Below are 22333 nucleotides of genomic sequence, written 5' to 3' on the forward strand. Positions count from 1 at the left end.
CCAGCGTCGGCTTCTTCCGTATTTTGCGCTCTGCTGCCCTCTAGCGGCTGATATGTGTAATACACTTATCAGCAGCTACAGGGATGTTCAGAATGTAGAAAAAGTTTTGGTTTTTTTTTTTCAAATTTTTTTTTTTCTATTTTCCGCACCCTATCGCCGCTGAGTGTTGATCAGCATCGCACGAAAGTGCGCTGCTAATCAGCAACTCCTCCTTTTTGGCGTAGGGTGTTTTTTTCTATATTCTACTGCCACAGTCTGCTAATAAGTGCCGCACATAAGTGCGGCATTTATCAGCAACTCTTTTGTTGGCGTAGGTTTTTTTTTTATACTTACTGTAAAAAAACACGTAAAAAAACACTACATTACACCACACTACATTGAATAAAGTTTGACACTACACCACTATATACCCCATATACTAATCCCCGTATAAAGATGGCCCCCAGGGTGTTTTCGGCGTCAGAGGGATACGTTATTATTAGCTCCGACACCGAAACAGCCAGTGAGGATGAATGGGGGATCCTTCTTTCCTCCATTCATCCTCATCATCCAGTGACGTGTCTGGGGGTAGCGTAGCGTACGATGCCCCCCAGACACGTCTTTTCCGCCAGTACCGTCCCAATAAGAGATCACGGTATGGTGTGAAATTCTACAAACTCTGTGAGCATACCTCTGGGTACACTTACAGATTTAGGGTACGTGCACACTGCGGAATGGCGAAGGATAACCCTTTGTGCATTCCGCAGCTGGCACCCACCGGCGGACTGATGCGGGCGCATGTCTCTACCCGTGTCATAGACTCCATTCTATGCACGGACGGAATCCGTCGTCCATCCAAAGAATGAACACGTTGGACGGAGAGCGGAATCCGCCCGGGCATAGAATGGAGTCTATGACACGTGTGGAGACGGCGGCCTGCATCACTCCGCCGGTGGGTGCCAACTGCGGAATGCACAAAGGGTTATCTGTCGCGATTCCGCAGTGTGCACGTACCCTTAGAGTGTATGTAGGAAGGGACAACCGAATCCAGCCCCAGATGCCCCCAGATGCCCCCTCCCCCCCCCATCCTCGGAGTTAGTGGGAAGATCGTCCGGGAACTGATCTTCCCACTGCTGGATAAAGGTTACCACCACCTGTACGGGGATAACTTTTATACCAGCACCCCCTCCTCTGGTCTCTCGCTGCCCTGTAGCTTGCGGCACGATCCGAAAATATCAGAAGCAGTAATAGAGCCCTAATATTTAGCAGCCATGGAGCGGACCCAGCGCTTCTGGATATGAAGGACCCCGTATCGCACCAGGGCAACATTTTCCAGGTGAAGTCCCCCATGCTGGAGAACAGGAGACCCCAGAAGAAGTGCAGAGTGTGGTGTAACAGGGGGATCAGGAAGGACACCATTTTCCCGTGTGACACCTGTCCTGATCGCCCCGACCTCTGCATACTGGATCGCTCCAAGGCGCACCACACGTCACTGGGGTTCTACATTATCTAAATTCCGTCCCTTATTCCTATTTCAGGGGTCACGTTGATCCGGGGATTATTCTGATCGCCATTATGGAGTCAGGAAGGAATTTTTCCCTTGTGATGAGGCTACTGTCGTCTGCCTTACGAGGGGTTTTTTTTGCCTTCCTCTGGATCAACACAGGTTGAATTTGATGGACACCTGTCATTTTCAACCTTATAAACTAATAATTGGCCTAATACCCCCAAATAAATTAGAATTGTCCCTTTTCTCCAGCTAAGTAGGTATGGCCGCCATTCCCATTAGAGGATGCCATGATGCAATTACAAAGCCTCTGTGCGGCCAGGACAGTAGAAACCCCGCACAAGTGACCGCATTCTGGAAACTACACCCCATAAGGAATCTAAGAAGGGGGGCAGCGGGGATATGGCCCCCTGGTAACGGCCACATTTGGGACGTGAAAATGAAAAAAATTGTATTTTTTATTTTCTCGGCACATGTTCTACGTAAGTGCCCGTCACCAGTGGGGTCCATATGCTCACTGCACCCCTTGTTAGATTCCTTATGGGGTGTAGTTTCCAGAATGGGGTCACTTGTCGGGGGTTTCTACTGTCCTGGCAGCACAGGAGCTTTGTAATTGCGACATGGCCTCCATCCTCCATTCCAGCCTCTAAATGGCGCTCTGTCCCTTTGGTGACTTGCCCTGTGCCCATATGGCACATTATGCCCACATGTGGGGTATTTTCGTACTCAGGGGACACTACCCTACACGTTTTGTGTTCATTTTCTTTTTTAACCCCTTGTGGAAATGGAAAAAAATCAAGGCTAGACCAACATTTATTGTAATTTTTGTAAAATTTTTACTCTAAATTATTAATCTTGTCATGTTTTTTCATTTTTAAAGGGGTTAAAAGATAAAAAAAAACATTTAATGTGTAGAGCAATTTCCCCTGAGTACGGAAATACCCCACATGTGGACATAAAGCGCCATGCGGGTGCAGGGTAAGCCTCCGAAGGGAAGAAGCGCCATTTGGTTTTTGAAGGCTGGATTTGGATGGAATGGATTTCGAGGGGCCATGTTGCATTCAAAAGGCCCCTGTGTTGCCGAGACAGTTGAAACCCCCCACAAGTGACCCCATTATGGAAACTGCACCCCTCAAGGAATGTAACAAGGGGTGTAGTGAGCATATGGACCCACTGGTGACGGACACAAATGTGGAACAATGTGGCGTGAAAATGAAATATTACATTTTTTACACTATAATGTTGGTTTAGCCTTGAATATATCATTTTCACAAGGGGTTAAAAGAGGAGAAAAAAAACAAAATGTGTAGCGCAATTTCCCCCGAGTCCGTAAATACCCCACATGTGGACATAAAGCACCATGCGGGTGCAGGGTAAGCCTCCGAAGGGAAGGAGCACCATTTCGTTTTTGAAGGCTGGATTTGGATGGAATGGATTTTGAGGGGCCATGTTGCATTCAAAAGGCCTCTGTGTTGCCAAGACAGTTGAAACCCCCCACAAGTGACCCCATTATGGAAACTACACCCCTCAAGGAATGTAACAAGGGGTGTAGTGAGCATATGGACCCCACTGGTGACGGGCACAAATGTGGAACAATGTGGCGTGAAAATGAAATATTACATTTTTTACACTATAATGTTGGTTTAGCCTTGAATTTATCATTTTCACAAGGGGTTAAAAGAGAAAAAAACACAGAATATGTGTAGAGCAATTTCCCCCGAGTCCGTAAATACCCCACATGTGGACATAAAGCGCCATGTGGGCGCAGGGCAAGCATCCGAAGGGAAGGAGCGCCATTTGGATTTTGGAGGTTGGATTTGGCTAGAATGGATGATGAACGCCATGTCGCATTTACAGAGCCCTCGTGCTGCCAAAACACTGGAAACCCCCCACAAGTGACCCCATTCTGGAAACTGTACCCCTCAAGGGATCTAACAAGGGGTGCAGTGAGGATATGGACCCCTTGATGACGGGCACATTTGTGCCATGAAAGTGAAAAAATGAAATTTTTCCCTTTCACGTCACATTGTTCCACATTTGTGCCCGTCACCAGTGGGGTCCATATGCTCACTGCCCCCCTTGTTAGATTCCTTGAGGGGTGTAGTTTCCAGAATGGAATCACTTGTGGGGGGTTTCCAGTGTCTTGGCAGCACGAGGGCTCTGTAAATGCGACATGGCGCTTGAAATCCTTTTCAGTGAAATTCAGCTTCCAAAAGCCAATTGGCGCTCCTTCCCTTTGGAGGCTCGTCCTGCGCCCCCTTGGCACTCTATCGCCACATGTGGGGTATTTATGTACTCGGGAGAAACTGCGCTACACATTTTTTGTCTTTTTTTGCCTCTTATCCCTTTAAGAAAATGAAAAATTGAAGGCTAGAACAACGTTTTAGTGTAAAAAATAAATTTTTCTTTTTTCACGCCATATTGTTGGGAAAATCTGTGAAGCACCTGTGGGGTCCAGATGCTCACCGCACCCCTTGTTACATTCCTTGAGGGGTGTAGTTTTCTAAATGGTGTCCCTTTAGGGGTGTTTTTTAGGTTTTGACACCCCAGAGCCTCTGCCAACCTGAAGTGGTACAGTCAAAAATGACCAAATATAACGGAGGCGTTGAAATTCACTAGGCGCTCCCTTATATCTGAGGCTTGTGGTTGCGTCAAATAGCGCAATAGGGCCACATATGGAGTATTTCTATAAACTGCAGAAACGGGGCAATAATTATTGGGGTGCATTTCTCTGGTAATAGGTTTATAATTATGAAAAATATTGGATTACAATAAAATCTCTGCACAGAAAATTAAAATTTTCAAATTCCTTACACACTTAGCTTTTATTTCTGTGACTCCCCTAAAGGGTTAAAACACTTTCTGGATGTGCTTTTGCAGAGTTTGGGGGGTGCAGTTTCTGAAATGGGGTGCTTTGTGGGGCTTTCTAACATACAGGCCCCTCAAATACACTTTTGGGTTCACACTATGTATATTTCAGGCAGTATTTGTGAGGCTGTATAGCAACCAAAACCAGGAGTGGATTAAAAACACAGAAAGGCTCTGTTCACACAATGTTGAAATTGAGTGGATGGCCGCCATATAACAGTAAATAACGGCCATTATTTCAATATAACAGCCGTTGTTTTAAAATAACAGCAAAAATTTGCCATTAAATGACGGCCATCCACTCAATTACAACATTATGTGAACATAGCCTTTCTGTGTTTTCAATCCACTCCTGGTTTTGGTTGCTATACAGCCTCACAAATACAGCCTCAAATATACATAGTGTGAACCCAGCCTTATAAACCTGAACAGGTCCCTAAAAATATCTGATTTTGAAATTTTACTGAAAATTTGGAAATTTGCTGCTAATGTTTTAAGCTTCCTATCGTCTAAAAAAAATGAAAGATAGTTTAATAAATGCCGCCAACATAAAGTAGACATGTTGCTAATGCTATTTAACATATAATTTATGTGGTATAACCACTTTCTGTATACGCAAAAAAGTTTCAAAGTTGGAAAAATGCAGTTTTTCACATTTTTTCACATTATTTGGGTTTTTTTCATAAAGATTTGTTATGAGTATCGACTCCAATTTACCAGAAATGTAAAGTACAATATGTCCCGAGAAAACAATCTCAGAATCAGCCGGATAGGTAAAAGCATCCCTAAGGTATTAATGACTAAAGTGACACTGGTCATATTCATAAAATTTGTCTCTGTCATTAAGGCCATTTCAGGCTCTGTCCTTAAGGGGTTAAGGTGGGTGGGGGGAGGATGGGGGGTTTGTTTTGTTTGTATGTTCAACAAGAAAAGGCACGCTTTTTGTGTGTGGAAAATTGCCAATAAAAATAATCTGATTTAAAAAAAAAACAAATTTTCTCCCAGGTGACAAAGTCTGGCTCTCGGCCAAGTATGTCCGTCACAAGATTCCCAGCTACAAGTTGGGTCCTCGATTTCTTGGTCCTTTCTCAGTGCTAAAACGCATTAACCCAGTCACCTACAAACTCTGTCTACCCCCTACTATGCGAATCCCAAACTCCTTCCATGTCTCCCTCTTGAAGCCAGTGGTCCTCAACCGATTCTCCAGTAAAGCTTCGTCCTCCACTCCACAAGCCGTCTCTGACGTATACATTGTTGAAGACATCCTAGCGATGAAAACTGTCAGAGGAAGACGTTTCTTCCTAGTGGACTGGAGAGGTTTTGGTCCTGAGGAGAGATCCTGGGAACCCGAATCTAATATCCTGGATCGGGATCTCATCAAGGAATTCCTGCAGACCAGAAAGAGGGGGAGGCCAAAGGGGGGGGTACTGTTAGGGCCACGGCGGCGTCCCGTGCTCCGGACCGCCGCCGCACCCTCTCTCCTACATCTGCAGCAGCTGGTGTCCATAGGCAGGGACCCGGCGCTGCTGTTGCTTCGGCCCCGGGGGGCGCCTCACCTCACCGCGCTCCTGTTTGTTGCTGTGCCGGCCGGCGCGCGCGTCCCCGCCTCCAAGGCCTCCGGCTTTCTCAGATTTAAAGGGGCAGTGCGCTCCTAATTGGTCCATATGTCAATCACTCCCCTATAAGTTCCAGCTCTGCCCCCTTCCAGGTGTTGGAGCCTCTACATGCTTCCCATAGCGTTTGGCCCAGCTCCCTGTTGTTCCTGATTCCTGTCCGTTACCTGGTCCCTAGTCCTTGTTCCTGGTTCCTGCTCCTCTGTTACACTATTGCTCCTGTGTTCAGCCTGTCACCTGCGGTTACGCCTACAGACCTCTGCTAGCACCATCTCCTGCCTACTGCTCCTGCCATGCCTCGCCTGCCGTCACTAGCAACCAAGCCAGGGGTAGCCACCTGGGGGTCGCTTGCCGCAGCAAGTCCATCCCGCCTTGCGGCGGGCTCTGGTGAAAACCAGCGGCCCCTTAGACTCCGCTCCCTGGTGAGGTTAGTGCCATCGCTGGTGACGGTCCAGTAGATCCACTACTCCAGGCGTTACACCTTCTACCTCCTCAGTAATGTTGGGGGGTCTATAGATTACACCAAGAATAATTTTTTCACTCTTTACCTCCTTCTGTAGTTCTACCCACAATTCTTCCACATCATCACAGTCATTGCCCACTATTGCATCTTTTACACTTACTTTAATATCATTTCTGACATACAGACATACTCCTCCTCCCCTTCTGCCCACCCGGTCCCTTCTGAACAGCGCAAATCCCTGAATATTGACAGCCCAGTCATGTGAGGAGTCCAGCCATGTCTCAGTCACACCAACCACATCAATGGACTCTTCCAGAACCAAGGCCTCTAGCTCCCCCATCTTGCTGGCTAGACTTCTGGCATTAGTAACCATACACTTTATATTACCATTGAGTTTCACTGCTTCATTATAAGAAATGGGATTTATTACAGTGCTGTGGCTACAATCATCCTCACTGCTCATCTGCAACATATGGATCTCCCTATCCACTGCTCTTATCCTCCTCCCACAGGACCCTTCTCCTCCCATCTCAATGTTCTGTCCCCTCTCTAACCTATCTGCCACTATATTACATACTACATTGTCCTCCCTCCACATCCCTAGTTTAAAAACCTCTCCACCCCTTCTAGGATTCTCTCCCCCAGCACAGCGGACCCCATTCCATTAAGGTGCAAATTATCTGCGGAAAACAGTTTGTACCCCAGTGAAAATTCAGCCCAGTGCTCTAAAAACCCAAACCCTTCTCTACACCACGACATGAGCCATGCATTTAACTCCCTAAGCTCCCGCTGTCTTTCCTGCGATGCGCATGGCACAGGCAGTATTCCAGAGAATACAACCTTGGAGGTCCTTCCCTTCAACTTAGCACCTAGTTCTCTAAAATTATTTTGAATAGACCTCCACCTACCTTGTATCCTGCCGTTGGTACCCACATGGACCACGACAGCTGGGTCATCCCCAGCCCCCCCAAGTAATTTATCCACCCTTTCCAACACATGCCGAACCCTGGCACCAGGGAGACAGCAAACCATTCGGTTGAGGCGGTCTTGGCGACAAATTATTCTATCCGTCTTCCTGATTAAAGAATCCCCTACAACCACTAACTGTCTAGGCCTACCTACAATACTATCCCTCTCACTACTAGTTGGACTGTTTCCCCGGCTGTTAGGGAAAACAGGATCCACTAGAGCTGCCATTTCTGACACTGATGCCCTCGCATTATCACCTAACTTGGGCGTATAGTAGGAGAAGTGGCTTTCCTTTTCTTGGATCCCTTAACCCCTTAAGGACAGAGCCTGAAATGGCCTTAATGACAGAAACAAATTTTATGAATATGACCAGTGTCACTTTATTCATTAATAACTTCGGGATGCTTTTACCTATCCGGCTGATTCTGAGATTGTTTTCTCGTGACATATTGTTCTTTACATTTCTGGAAAATTGGAGTCGATGCTCATAACGAATCTTTATGAAAAAAACTCAAATAACGTGAAAAAATGTGAAAAAATGCATTTTTCCAACTTTGAAACTTTTTTGCTTATACAGAAAGTGGTTATACCACATAAATTATATATTAAATAGCATTAGCAACATGTCTACTTTATGTTGGCGGCATTTATTAAACGATCTTTCATTTTTTTTTAGACAATAGAAAGCTTAAAACATTAGCAGCAAATTTCCAAATTTTCAGTAAAATTTCAAAATCAGATATTTTTAGGGACCTGTTCAGGTTTAGGCTATGTTAACACTATGTATGTGTGCGGCTGTATTTTTTATGCGGCTGTAAATGTGCGGATGAAACTACGGCCGTGGGAAAAAATAGACATGCGGCTGAAAACATACGGTCATTTACTTGGAAATCTGGTTCAACTAAAAATAACAAATAAAATCTTTAGAAAGTGATGCAAACACCTCTGGATGTATCTGGGAAAGCAGGGAAACAGTTTACATGAATCGCTATTACCGGGGTTTGCGATCCTCTGCAGTATGCTGATGCCGATGCCTCTCATGGTTAATATATTGAATTAATAAAACACATTTTCGTTGTAATAAAGTCCCTTTCATTGTTCAATAATTAAATTTAAACGATTCCATCATTGTGCAATTAAATATACTGTTAAAATAAATATATATATAAATAAATGTATATTTATATATATATTTATTTTTTGACAGTATATTTAATTGCACAATGATGGATTCATTTAAATTAAATTATTGAACAACGAAACTGATTTTATTTCAATGTAAATGTGTTTTATTAATTAAATATTAATTAGTACAGGAAGCTCCAGTAAGCCGTTAATTCATATTGCCGGCAATAGAGCTTTCTGTACTAATCATCACTTTACTTTAATTAAAATATCAAATGTTTCTTCTAATTATGTTATCACAATAGCATTATTAGAAGAAACATTTAGAATTACATGTGCGCTCAGCTGATTGGCTGATCGGCTGAGTGCACATATAATTAGCAGGTCCGCAGCTCAGTGGTTTCATTGTGCTGCGGATCAGCGAAGAGGACACATCAGGGTGAGTATAGAGCTCTCCCCACCCCCTCCCCAGCACTGCACCCATCCCAGCAAGGAAGGGGGGTCACTTAACCCCTTCCTTGCTGGGATGGGTGCAGTCTGACATCAGTCTGGCCCCAAGGGGTTAAGGGGGATGCAATACATCCTACCTTAACCCCTTGGGGGCCAGACTGTAAGCAGCGATCTGTAAAGATGCTGCATACTGTAAGGAGCACAACACCGCTCACAATGATGGGTGTTGTGCTCCTGTTTGTGTGTTTTTTGTGTGTTTCTCCCTTTTTGTTTTTCAGATATCGGTATCCTGTGGATTACGTCGGATTCCGTGGACTACGTCGATGACCAGCGGTTGTTTGTTGTTGTTTTTTTTAATAAAATGGTTAATGAGGGGTGTGGGGGTGTTTTTATTTGAATAAAAAAATTTTTTAACTTGTGTCTTGTCTTTATTTCTTTACTTTATAGACTTAGTAGTGGAAGCCGTCTAATAGACGTAATCCATTACTAAGTTGGGGCCTAGTGTTAGCCGGTATAAAATGGCTAACACTAACCCCCCATTATTACCCCAGTACCCAATGCCACCAGGGGTACTGGGAAGAGCCGGGTGCCAGTGGTCCCGGAGCGTCAAAATTGGCGCTCCTGGACTGGGGCGGCAGCAGGCTGGTAAGATTTAGGCTGGGGAGGGCCTAAACCAATGGCTCTTCCCACCTTGGTGTTACCAGACTGCTGTCGTTTGGTTTTTACCCGGCTGGTTATAAAAATAGGGGGGACCCTATGCGTTTTTTTTTTTAAATAAATAAATAATAAAAAAAAAACGCATAGGGTCCCCCCTATTTTTATAACCAGCCGGGTTAAAAACCAAACGACAGCAGCCTGGTAACACCAGGGTGGGAAGAGCCATTGGTTTAGGCCCTCCCCAGCTTAAATCTTACCAGCCTGCTGCCGCGCGGTCCAGGAGCGCCAATTTTGACGCCCCGGGACCACTGGCACCCGGCTTTTCCCAGTACCCCTGGTGGCATTGGGTACTGGGGTAATAATGGGGGTTAGTGTTATCCATTTTATACCGGCTAACACTAGGCCCCAACTTAGTAATGGATTCCGTCTATTAGACGGCTTCCACTACTAAGTCTATAAAGTAAAGAAATAAAGACAAGACACAAGTTAAAAAAATTTTTATTCAAATAAAAACACCCCCACACCCCTCATTGACCATTTTATAAAAAAAAACAACCGCTGGTCATCGACGTAGTCCATGGAATCCGACGTAATCCCCAGGATACCGATATCTGAAAAACAAAAAGGGAGAAGCACACAAAAAACACAAACAGGAGCACAACACCCATCATTGTGAGCGGTGTTGTGCTCCTTACAGTATGCAGCATCTTTATAGATCGCTGCTTACAGTCTGGCCCCCAAGGGGTTAAGGGAGGATGTATTGCATCCCTCTTAACCCTTGGGGGCCAGACTGATGTCAGACTGCACCCATCCCAGCAAGGAAGGGGTTAAGTGACCCCCCTTCCTTGCTGGGATGGGTGCAGTGCTGATGAGGGGGTGGGGAGAGCTCTATACTCACCCCAATGTGTCCTCTTCGCTGATCCACAGCACAATGAAGTCACTGTGCTGCGTACCCGCTAATTATATGTGCGCTCAGCCGATCAGCCAATCAAAGAAAATGTGTTTTATTAATTTAATACATTAACTATTAGAGGCATCGGCATTCGGCATCATTGCCGGCTATTTTTGAAGTACTCCGTACGGACCGCCTGTCAATCCACGGCCGCAAACAATGGTCTTGTTCATTTTTTACGGGTCCGTTTATGATAGGGCCGTAGATTCATACATAGTATGCACTGTGCAGCCGTATATCGTATACTTTCCAGCGTACGCATGAACCACCAAAAATACCGCCGCACAATTACAGCCGCAAATACAGCCGCACAGTTACATAGTCTGAACCTAGCCTTAAAGTGTATTTGAGGGGCCTGTATGTTAGAAAGCCCCACAAAGCACCCCATTTCAGAAACTGCACCCTCCACACTCTGCAAAAGCATATCCAGAAAGTTTTTTAACCCTTTAGGGTAGTCACAGAAATAAAAGCTAAGTGTGTAAGAAATTTGAAAATTTTAATTTTCTGTGCAGAGATTTTATTGTAATCCAATCTTTTTCATAATTATAAACCTATTACCAGAGAAATGCACCCCAATATTGATTGCTCCATTTCTGCAGTTTATATAAATACCCCATATGTGGCCCTATTGCGCTATTTGACGCAACCACAAGCCTCAGATATAAAGGAGTGCCTAGTGAATTTCAACGCCTCTGTTATATTTGGTCATTTTTGACCGTACCACTTCAGGTTGGCAGAGGCTCTGGGGTGCCAAAACCTAAAAAACACCCCTAAAGGGACACCATTTAGAAAACTACATCCCTCAAGGAATGTAAAAAGGGGTGCGGTGAGCATCTGGACCCCACAGGTGCTTCACAGATTTTCCGAACAATATGGCGTGAAAAAAGAAAAATTTATTTTTTACACTAAAACGTTGTTCTAGCCTTCAAGTTTTCATTTTCTTAAAGGGATAAGAGGAAAAAAAAGACACAAAATGTGTAGCGCAGTTTCTCCTGAGTACGGAAATACCCCACATGTGGCGATAAAGCTCCAAGGGGGCGCAGGACAAGCCTCCAAAGGGAAGAAGCGCCAATTGGCTTTTGGAAGCTGAATTTTACTGGAAAGGATTTCATGGCCATGTCGCATTTACAGAGCCCTCGTGCTGCCAAGACACTGGAAACCCCCCACAAGTGACCCCATTCTGGAAACTACACCCCTCAAGGAATCTAACAAGGGGTTCAGTGAGCATATGGACCCCACTGGTGACTGGCACAAATGTGGAACAATGTGACGTGAAAGGGAATATTTTCATTTTTTCACTTTCATGGCACAAATGTGCCCGTCATCAAGGGGTCAATATCCTCACTGTACCCCTTGTTAGATTCCTTGAGGGGTGTAGTTTCCAGAATGGGGTCACTTGTGGGGGGTTTCCAGTGTTTTGGCAGCACGAGGGCTCTGTAAATGCGACATGGCTTTCATCATCTATTCTAACCAAATCCAACCTCCAAAATCCAAATGGCGCTCCTTCCCTTCGGAGGCTTGCCCTGCAGCCATATGGCGCTTTATGTCCACATGTGGGGTATTTCCGGACTCAGGGGGAATTGCTCCACACATTTTTTTTTTTCCTCTTTTAACCCCTTGTGAAAATGATAAATTCAAGGCTAAACCAACATTATAGTGTAAAAAATGTAATATTTCATTTTCACGCCACATTGTTCCACATTTGTGCCCGTCACCAGTGGGGTCCGTATGCTCACTACACCCCTTGTTACATTCCTTGAGGGGTGTAGTTTCCACAATGGGGTCAATTGTGGGGGGTTTCAACTGTCTTGGCAACACAGGGGCCTTTTGAATGCAACATGGCCCCTCGAAATCCATTCCATCCAAATCCAGCCTTCAAAATCCAAATGGCGCTCCTTCCCTTTAGAGGCTTACCCTGCACCCGCATGGCGCTTTATGTCCACATGTGGGGTATTTCCATATTTAGGGGAAATTGCGCTTATTAGCCCCTTGTGAAAATGAAAAAATCATGACAAGATTAATGATTTAGAGTAAAAATTTTACAAAAATTACACTAAATGTTAGTCTAGCCTTGATTTTTTCCATTTCCACAAGGGGTTAAGAAAGAAAATGAACACAAAACGTGTAGGGTAGTTTCCCCTGAGTATGAAAATACCCCACATGTGGGCATAATGTGCCATATGGGCACAGGGCAAGCCACCAAAGGGACAGAGCGCCATTTAGAGGCTGGAATGGTGGATGGAGGCCATGTCGCAATTACAAAGCTCCTGTGCTGCCAGGAGACAGGAGAAACCCCAGACAAGTGACCCCATTCTGGAAACTACACCCCATAAGGAATCTAACAAGGGGTGCAGTGAGCATATGGACCCCACTGGTGACAGGCACTTACGTAGAACATGTGCCGAGAAAATAAAAAATGCCATTTTTTTCATTTTCACGTCCCAAATGTGGCCGTCACCAGGGGGCCATATCCCCGCTGCCCCCCTTGTTAGATTCCTTATGGGGTGTAGTTTCCAGAATGGGGTCACTTGTTGGGGGTTTCTACTGTCCTGGCAGCACAGAGGTTTTGTAATTGCATCATGGCAAGTCTCTAATGGGAATGGTGGCCATGCCTATTTAGCTGGGGAAAAGGGACAAATCTAATTTATTTGGGGGTATTAGGCCAATTATTAGTTTATAAGGTTGAAAACGACAGGTGTCCATCAAACTCAATCTGTGTTGATCCAGAGGAAGGCAAAAAACTCTTGTGAGGCAGAAGACAGTAGCCTCATCACAGGGGAAAAATTCCTTCCCGACTCCATAATGGCGATCAGAATAATCCCTGGATCAACGTGACCCCTGAAATAGGAATAAGGGACAGAATTTAGATAATGTAGAACCCCAATGACGTGTGGTACGCCTTGAAGCGATCCAGTATGCAGAGGCCGGGGTGATCAGGACAGGCGTCACACTGGTAAATGGCATCCTTCCTGATCCCCCTGTTACGCCACACTCTGCACTTCTTCTGGGGTCTCCCGTTCTCCTGTGTGCGGGGCATCACCTGGAAAATGTTGCCCTGGTGCGATACGGGGTCCTTCATATCCAGAAGCGCTGGGTCCGCTCCATGGCTGCTAAATATTAGGGCGCTATTACTACTTCTGATATTTTCGGATCGTGCCGCAAGCTACAGTAGCTCGGGCAGCGAGGGACCAGAAGAGGGGGTGCTGGTATAAAAGTTATCCCCGTGCAGGTGGTAACCTTTATCAAGCAGTGGGAAGATCAGTTCCCGAACGATCTTCCCACTTGTTCCGAGGATGGGGGGGAGGGGGCATCTGGGGCTGGATTCGGGTGTCTCTTCCATCATACACTCTAAGGGTACGTGCACACTGCGGAATCGCGGCAGATAACCCTTCGTGCATTCCACAGCTGGCACCCACCGGCGGACTGATGCAGGCGCAAGTCTCCATCCGTATCATAGACTCCATTCTATGCACGGGCGGATTCCGCTCTCTGTCCAACGTGTTCATTCTTTGGATGGACGATGGAATCCCCCCGTGCATAGATTGGAGTCTATGACACGGGTGGAGACACGCGCCCGCATCAGTCCACCGGTGGGTGCCAGCTGCGGAATGCACAAAGGGTTATCCTTCGCCATTCCGCAGTGTGCACGTACCCTAAATCTGTAAGTGTACCCTAAGGTACTCTCACAGAGTTTGTAGAATTTCACACCATACCGTCATCTCTTATTGGGACGGTATTGGCGGAAAAGACGTGTCTGGGGGGCAGTGTACGCTACGCTACCCCCAGACACATCACTGGATGATGAGGATGATGAGGATGGATGGAGGAACGAAGGATCCCCCCATTCATCCTCACTGGCTGTTTCGGTGTCGGAGGCAATAATAACGTATCCCTCTGACGCCGAAAACACCCTGGGGGCCATTTTTATATGGGAATTGGTATATGGGGTATGTAGTGGTGTAGTGTCAAACTTTATTCAATGTAGCGTGGTGTAATGTAGTGTTTTTTACGTGTTTTTTTACAGTAAGCAGACCGTGGCAGTAGAATATAGAAAAAAAAACACCCTACGCCAAAAAGGAGGAGTTGCTGATTAGCAGCGCACTTTCGTGCGATGCTGATCAACACTCAGCGGGGATAGGGTGCGGAAAATAGAAGAAAAAAAAATTGGGGAAAAAAAAAAAACTTTTTCTACATTCTGAACATCCCTGTAGCTGCTGATAAGTGTATTACACATTTCAGCCGCTAGAGGGCAGCAGAGCGCAAAATCCGGAAAAAGACGAGGCTGGAGCCGAAAAAAGCCGAAAAAAGCCAATGGGGACCGCCGGAAATAGCCGAAGACCCGACGGAATGACGGAGGACGCCGCAAACCCGGAAGACGCCGATCAGGACCCCGGGACAGGTGAGTAATGTACAAATACCTGCTCTGGACCCCTCAGCTACCTAGCTGAGGGGTCCAGAGAAGGCATTTACTATTTTTGTGGACTCTGATCGCCGTGCCACCGGCCGGATCGCTGTGAATCGGGCCGGTGGCACCGTGACCACCATTACTTTTTACAGTAATGGCGGTCGGTGCCGTCCTCGGTGACCCGATGACCCGGAAAGGTTCCGATCGCCGCTATTGGCTGATCTGAATTGATCAGCCAATAGCGGCGATCGTAAGCACGGGGGGTGTTAACCGAGAAGCTAAGATGGCCTGCTATGATTTATAGCAGGCTATCTTCCCCGATCGCTGTGTGCGAACACACAGAGATCGGGGAAACATCGGGCGTAAATTTACGCCCTGTTGAGTTAAGTACCAGGGCACGAGGGCGTAAATTTACGCCCGATGTCGTTAAGGGGTTAATGGTCCCTCTAACTACATTAACCCAGCTACTTACTTGGGCCTCCTGATCTATATCACCACCCTCCATCTCTACCCCACTAACTTCCTGCTCAGTGAGCCGAAGTTCCCTCTCAAAGTGGCCAGGTTCCCTCAGTGTTACAATATGCTTCTCCAGATCTCTAACTCGAGCTTCTAGATGGGCAACATGCTCACATCTGTCACAGCGGTACTCACCCTGGAACACCTGCTCCAGTTGTGTGTACATGCGTCAGACTGCGCACTGAATGAAACCTTCCATCTCACTAGCCATGATCCTCAGTGCAAAAAAAAAACAGTGAAGAAGAAAGAGATTTAGCACTTACCAGAGCTTGTAACTCCTTCTTTTAACTCCTCTTTAAACTCCACTTATTATCAACCACTTGTCAGCAACCACTGCAGAGAGCAGACCAGAGGAAAAAAAAAACAGTTTGGACCTGTTTAACTAAGCAGCTATGGTACTATCTATCTATGCGCTGCAGCAATGCACACCACACAATTGCTCAAAAACAACAATATATGAGTCACTCCAAACCCACAGAATCAGCAGCAACTCCTCTTTAAACTCCACTTATTATCAACCACTTGTCAGCAACCACTGCAGTGAGCAAGCACACACAGTGAGGGCCCTTTTACACGGAAAGATTATCTGACAGATTATCTGCCAAAGATTTGAAGCCAAAGCCAGGAATGGACTATAAACAGAGAAAAGGTAATAAAGGAAAAAGCCTAAGATTTCTCCTCTTTTCAAATTCATTCCTGGTTTGGGCTTCAAATCTTTGGCAGATAATATGTCAGATAATCTTTCTGTGTAAAAGGGCCCTGAGTGCTGAGCCTTGATTTAAGCACCTGAGATCAATTAACCCCACCCCCAGGTGCAGAGCAGACCAGAGGGAAAAAAAACTGTTTGGACCTGTTTAACTAAGCAGCTATGGTACTATCTACCTATGCGCTGCAGCAATGCACACCACACAATTGCACAAAAACAACAATATATCAATCACTCCAAAACCACAGAATCAGCAGCAACTCCTCTTTAAACTCCACTTATTATCAACCACTTGTCAGCAACCACTGCAGTGAGCAAGCACACACAGTGAGTGCTGAGCCTTGATTTAAGCACCTGAGATCAATTAACCCCACCCCCAGGTGCAGAGCAGACCAGAGGGAAAAAACTGTTTGGACCTGTTTAACTAAGCAGCTATGGTACTATCTATCTATGCGCTGCAGCAATGCACACCACACAATTGCACAAAAACAACAATATATCAGTCACTCCGAACCCACAGAATCAGCAGCAACTCCTCTTTAAACTCCACTTATTATCAACCACTTGTCAGCAGCCACTGCAGTTGGCTGAGAATTGTAGGAAGAGGAGGAGGAGGAGGAGAGGAGATACCAAGAATCTTCATGTTCAGCTGCTTTCCCCGGGTGGACAGTTGAATTCAGGTGAAATCCAGGCTTTGTTCATTTTTATAAACGTCAGCCTGGCAGCGCTGTCAGTGGACAGGTGGGTGCGCTTATCAGTAATGAAGGCACCAGCTGGACTGAAGACCCGCTCTGACAACACGCTAGCGGCAAGGCAGGACAGCACCTCCAAGGCGTAAAGCACCAGTTGGGGCCACGTATCCATCTTTGAAACCCAGTAGTTGTAGGTAGCAGAGTGATCGTGAAGGACGGTGGTATGGTCAGCAAGGTATTCCCTTACCATCTTCCTGAAGGCTTCCCCCCTACTCTGTCTAGACTGGGGATGGTTGACATAGTCTTGCTGGGGTGCCATAAAACTGTCAATGGCCTTGGAGAGTGTTCCCCTGCCTCTTGACAAGCTGCCTGCTCCACCGCTTATCTCCCCAGCTCTTTGGCCCACAGAACTACGTCCTCTGGCGCTAGTGGTGTCAGATGGGAAGTACATTTTCAGCTTCTGCACCAGGGCCTGTTGATATTGATTCACTCTCATGCTGCGTTCCTCAGCAGGAATGAGAGTGGGAAAGTTCTGTTTGTACTGAGGGTCCAGGAGGGTGAACACCCAGTAATCTGTGTTGTCAAAAAAATTTTAACCCGAGGGTCACGGGAAAGACAGCCTAACATAAAGTCAGCCATGTGCGCCAGGGTTCCAACACGCAAGAACTCCCTCTCCTGACTAACCTCAATTTTCTCCTCCTCCTCCTCATCCTCCACAGATTCACCCTCTTCAGGCCATACACGCTCAACAAGTAAGGATCGAGCATGAGTACCCTCTACAGTGGCGGCACCAGTCTGCTTCTCTTCCTCCTCTTCTTCATGCTCCTCATCCTCTACTCGGTGTTGAGAAACTGATGTCAGGGTGGTCTGGCTATCTAGCGGCGGCTGTTCTTCACCCGTCTCCTGAGACGAAGGCAAAGTGTCCGACTTCAGGCTGAGCAGGGAGGTTTGAAGCAGACACAGCAGCGGGATGGTGAGGTGGATGATGGCGTCATCTCCGCTGACCATCTGTGTTGACTCCTCAAAGGGGCCCAGTACCTGACAGATAGCAGACATCCAAGTCCACTCCTCATTCTAGATTTGAGGTATCTGACTGACCTGACTACCGCTTCGCACCGAGGTTGACATCTGGAATTCCACAATGGCTCTGCGTTGCTGGCAAACCCTGGCTACCATCTGGAAGGTGGAATTCCACCTCGTGGGCACGTCGCACAGCAGTCTGTGAGCCGGCAGTTGCAAGCACCTTTGCACTGCCCTAAGGGTGGCAGCATCCATGGTTGACTTGCGGAAATGCGCACAGATGCGCCGCACCTTGGTGAGCAAGTCAGCCAAATTCGGGTGGGTCTTAAGAAACCGTGTGCTTCTTGTCGCCTAAGCTCAGCAGTTTCAACACCGCCTGTTGGCGCTTACCCACCGCATTGCTGATGCTACGAGATGGAGGCGACGTGCTCGTGGAGGGTAATAGAGAGGAGGAGGATGAAGAGGAGTAGAAAGAGGTGTACAACTCATGAGAGACCGCAACCGAGGTAGGCCCTGCAATCCTCGGGGTGGGCAGCACATGAGCGGAACCAGGGTCAGACTCTGTCCCAGCCTCCACCAAGTTGACCCAATGTGCCGTCAGGGAGATATAGTGTCCCTGCCCGCCAGCACTTGTCCACGTGTCCGTGGTTAGGTGGACGTTGTCGCTGACCGCGTTGGTCAGGGCACGGATGATGTTATCCGACACGTGCTGGTGTAGGACTGGGACAGCACACCATGAAAAGTAGTGGCGGCTGGGGACAGAGTACCGAGGGACAGCCCCCGCCATGAGGTTCCTAAAAGCCTCTGTCTCTACCAGCCGATAGTGCATCATCTCCAAGCTCAGCAGTTTGACTATGTGCACATTTAGGGCTTGTGCATGGGGGTGAGTGGCAGTGTACTTGCACTTCCATGCAAAGGTCTTCTGCAGGGACAGTTGAACGCTGCGGGAGGGTGTGGAGCATAGTGGAGGTGAAGGGGTGTGTGTAGGGTGGGAGGCGCTTGTGCCTGGGGCCTGGGCGGGGGGACTGACAGAGCAAGCACCTGACACAGTGGTTAGGCTGGTAGTGGTGGCTCCCCTGCTGATCCTGGCGTGGCACACGTTGCACACTACAGTCCGTCGATCATCCGCAGTTTCTTTAAAAAACCTCCAGACTTCGGAACATGTAGCCCTGGCCACGGGAGTTTGACTCCGTGAAACAGTTGCTGATCTACCCCTGCCTCTCCCTCTGCCCACCCCTCTTCCTTTTCCAACCGGTCCTGCGGGTGAACTTGTCTCCCCCTCAGAAGCACGGTCTTCACTAGGCTTATCCACCCAGCTCGGGTCAGTCACCTCGTCCTCATCCACCAGCTCCTCACTCTCCTCCTCACCTAGAGTTACATTAATGACAACAACCTCACTGTCTGACAACCGGGTCTCATCGTCATCATCAGACACCTCTTCCAACCCTGCTTGCAAGTCCCCACCCTCATCACCCACTGACTGCGTGAGCTGCATAGTTTGGGCATCAGGACAGATCGCCTGCTCCGGTTGCTCTGACTCAAGGAAGGGTCCAGAAAAGAGTTACTGGGAGCATGGTGGTGGATCTGAATCCCTTCTTTCCCTGGAGGGGCCAGGCTGTGGGGAAGGAGGCTGAGCTAATGGAGCAAGTGTTCCACTCCCTTGGGTAGCGTGGGCGGACTGCGTTGAAACCTGGGTGTTGGATAAGTTACTGGACACATTATCTGCTATGCACGTGATCACCTGTACACACTGCTGCGGTTTCAATAACAGTCTACCTTGAGACCCCGTAAGTTGGTCAAAGAAGCTAGGGAGTGGACGTCTGCGGTGTGCCACTGCTATCTCCTCAACAGGTGCTGCTGTGTTACCCTGCCCTGAAACACGGCCTCCAGCAACCACATCACTTGGAACCCTGCGCCCTCAACCCTTACCCCTGGGGTTCACCATTTTATGGACACTGCACAGTATGGAACTGAGATAGGCCTTGTGTATGAAATACAGATATCTTGAAAAATAGTTGTAGTAACCAATGGTTTGGTGGGGCTCTACGGTGCTATCTGGTATGGGCACCAACTGTACACACTTTGTCACCCCAATACAATGAGCAGTGAAGTAAGTTCTATGCAGGATGCACTACAACTCCCAGCTATACAGTGCAGTACACATTAGTTTAGGGGGGGCTTGATGGTGCTATCTGGTATGGGCAACAACTGTACACACTTTGTCACCCCAAAGCAATGAACAGTGAAGTAAGTTCTATGCAGGATGCACTACAACTCCCAGCTATACAGTGCAGTACACACTAGTTTAGGGGGGGCTTGATGGTGCTATCTGGTATGGGCAACAACTGTACACGCTTTCTGTCACCCCAATACAATGAGCAGTGAAGTAAGTTCTATGCACTACAACTCCCAGCTATACAGTGCAATACACACTAGTTTAGGTAGTGCTATCTGGTATGGGGAACAACTGTACACACTTTGTCACCTCAATACAATGAGCAGTGAAGTAATTTCTATGCGGGATGCACTACAACTCCCAGCTATACAGTGCAGTACACCAGGAACACCAGCCCCAAAATCGAAAAGGAGTACACTGAGCACTTCTTAGGGGTGTGCAGGGCCGGCCTTAGGGAAGATGGCGCCCCGTGCGAAACTTTCTTTTGGCGCCCCCCCGCCCCTGTTGATACCCCCTTATGGTGACATACACTAAATCTTACAGCCTCCCACCCCTCCAGACAACCCCCACAATAAAACCACAAACATGACGGGAGGCTGTAGTATTTAGATACGATATACTAAATCCTACTACAACGAGTGCCACCCCTAAACCCCAGCCCCCCAAACCACCCGACCCCCGATAGTAGTACGATCTATGAGTTATCAAACATGGTGTAAAGTGAAACTGGCTCAGTTGTCCCTAGCAACCAATCAGATTCCACCTTTCATTTTCCAAAGAGTCTGTGAGGAATGAGAGGTGGAATCTGACTGGTTGCTAGGGGCAACTGAGCCAGGTTCACTTTACACCATGTTTGATAAATCTCCCCCTATCTATCTATTATCTATCTATCATCTACCCCCCCCCCCCCCCCCCCCCCAACTGTTATATATGTGACCTTTTCATCACTTTTTGAAATTTTCTCTGAGATGTGACTTCACTAAAAAACAGCAAATTTGGACTTGGCCTGTTGGGATATGCTGGGTGCAGTAGTTATGCACTGTTTAGCTGTTGGGGTATGATGGGGGCAGTAGTTATGCACTGTTTAGCTGTTGGGATATGCTGGGGGCAGTAGTTATGCACTGTTTAGCTGTTGGGGTATGCTGGGGACAGTAGTTATGCACTGTTTAGCAGTTGGGATATGCTAGGGGCAGTAGTTATGCACTGTTTCAGCTGATAGGATATAGACAGGGAGGGAGATAGATAGATAGATAGATAGATAGATAGGAGGGAGATAGATAGATATGAGATAGATAGATAGATAGATAGATAGATAGATAGATAGATAGATAGGAGGTATGCACTGTTTAGCTGTTGAGGTATGCTGGGGGCAGTAGTTATGCACTGTTTAGCTGTTGGGGTATGCTGGGGGCAGTAGTTATGCACTGTTTAGCTGTTGGGGTATGCTGGGGGCAGTAGTTATGCACTGTTTAGCTGTTGGGATATGCTGGGTGCAGTAGTTATGCACTGTTTAGCGGTTGGGGTATGATGGGGGCAGTAGTTATGCACTGTTTAGCTGTTGGGGTATGCTGGGGGCAGTAGTTATGCACTGTTTAGCTGTTGGGGTATGCTGGGGCAGTAGTTATGCACTGTTTAGCTGTTGGGGTATGATGGGGGCAGTAGTTATGTACTGTTTCAGCTGTTGGGGTATGATGGGGTAGTAGTTATGTACTGTTTCAGCTGTTGGGGTATGATGGGGGCAGTAGTTATGTACTGTTTCAGCTGTTGGGATATGCTGGGGGCAGTAGTTATGCACTGTTTAGCTGTTGGGGTATACTGGGGGCAGTAGTTATGCACTGTTTAGCAGTTGGGATATGCTGGCGGTAGTAGTTATGTACTGTTTCAGCTGTTGGGGTATGATGGGGGCAGTAGTTATGTACTGTTTCAGCTGTTGGGGTATGATGGGGTAGTAGTTATGCACTGTTTTTTAAACAACATTATGAACAATTCTCTTTTTACATTTTTATTTATAAAAAAAAAAAAAAAACCCTAGAAGGCAAGGTGAGGAGAGATGCCAGTGTCTGTATATACTGTGGCACTACATGTATACTAAGCACCAGGGTCAGAACTGTGTACATGAAGATTGCCACAGTGTATACAGACTCTGCACAGAGAGAGAGAGAAAGAAAAAGAAGATAGATAGATAGATAGATAGATAGATAGATAGATAGATAGATAGATAGATAGATAGGAGGT

Source organism: Dendropsophus ebraccatus, chromosome 7 (assembly GCF_027789765.1).
Source record: "Dendropsophus ebraccatus isolate aDenEbr1 chromosome 7, aDenEbr1.pat, whole genome shotgun sequence".
Taxonomy (NCBI): domain Eukaryota; kingdom Metazoa; phylum Chordata; class Amphibia; order Anura; family Hylidae; genus Dendropsophus; species Dendropsophus ebraccatus.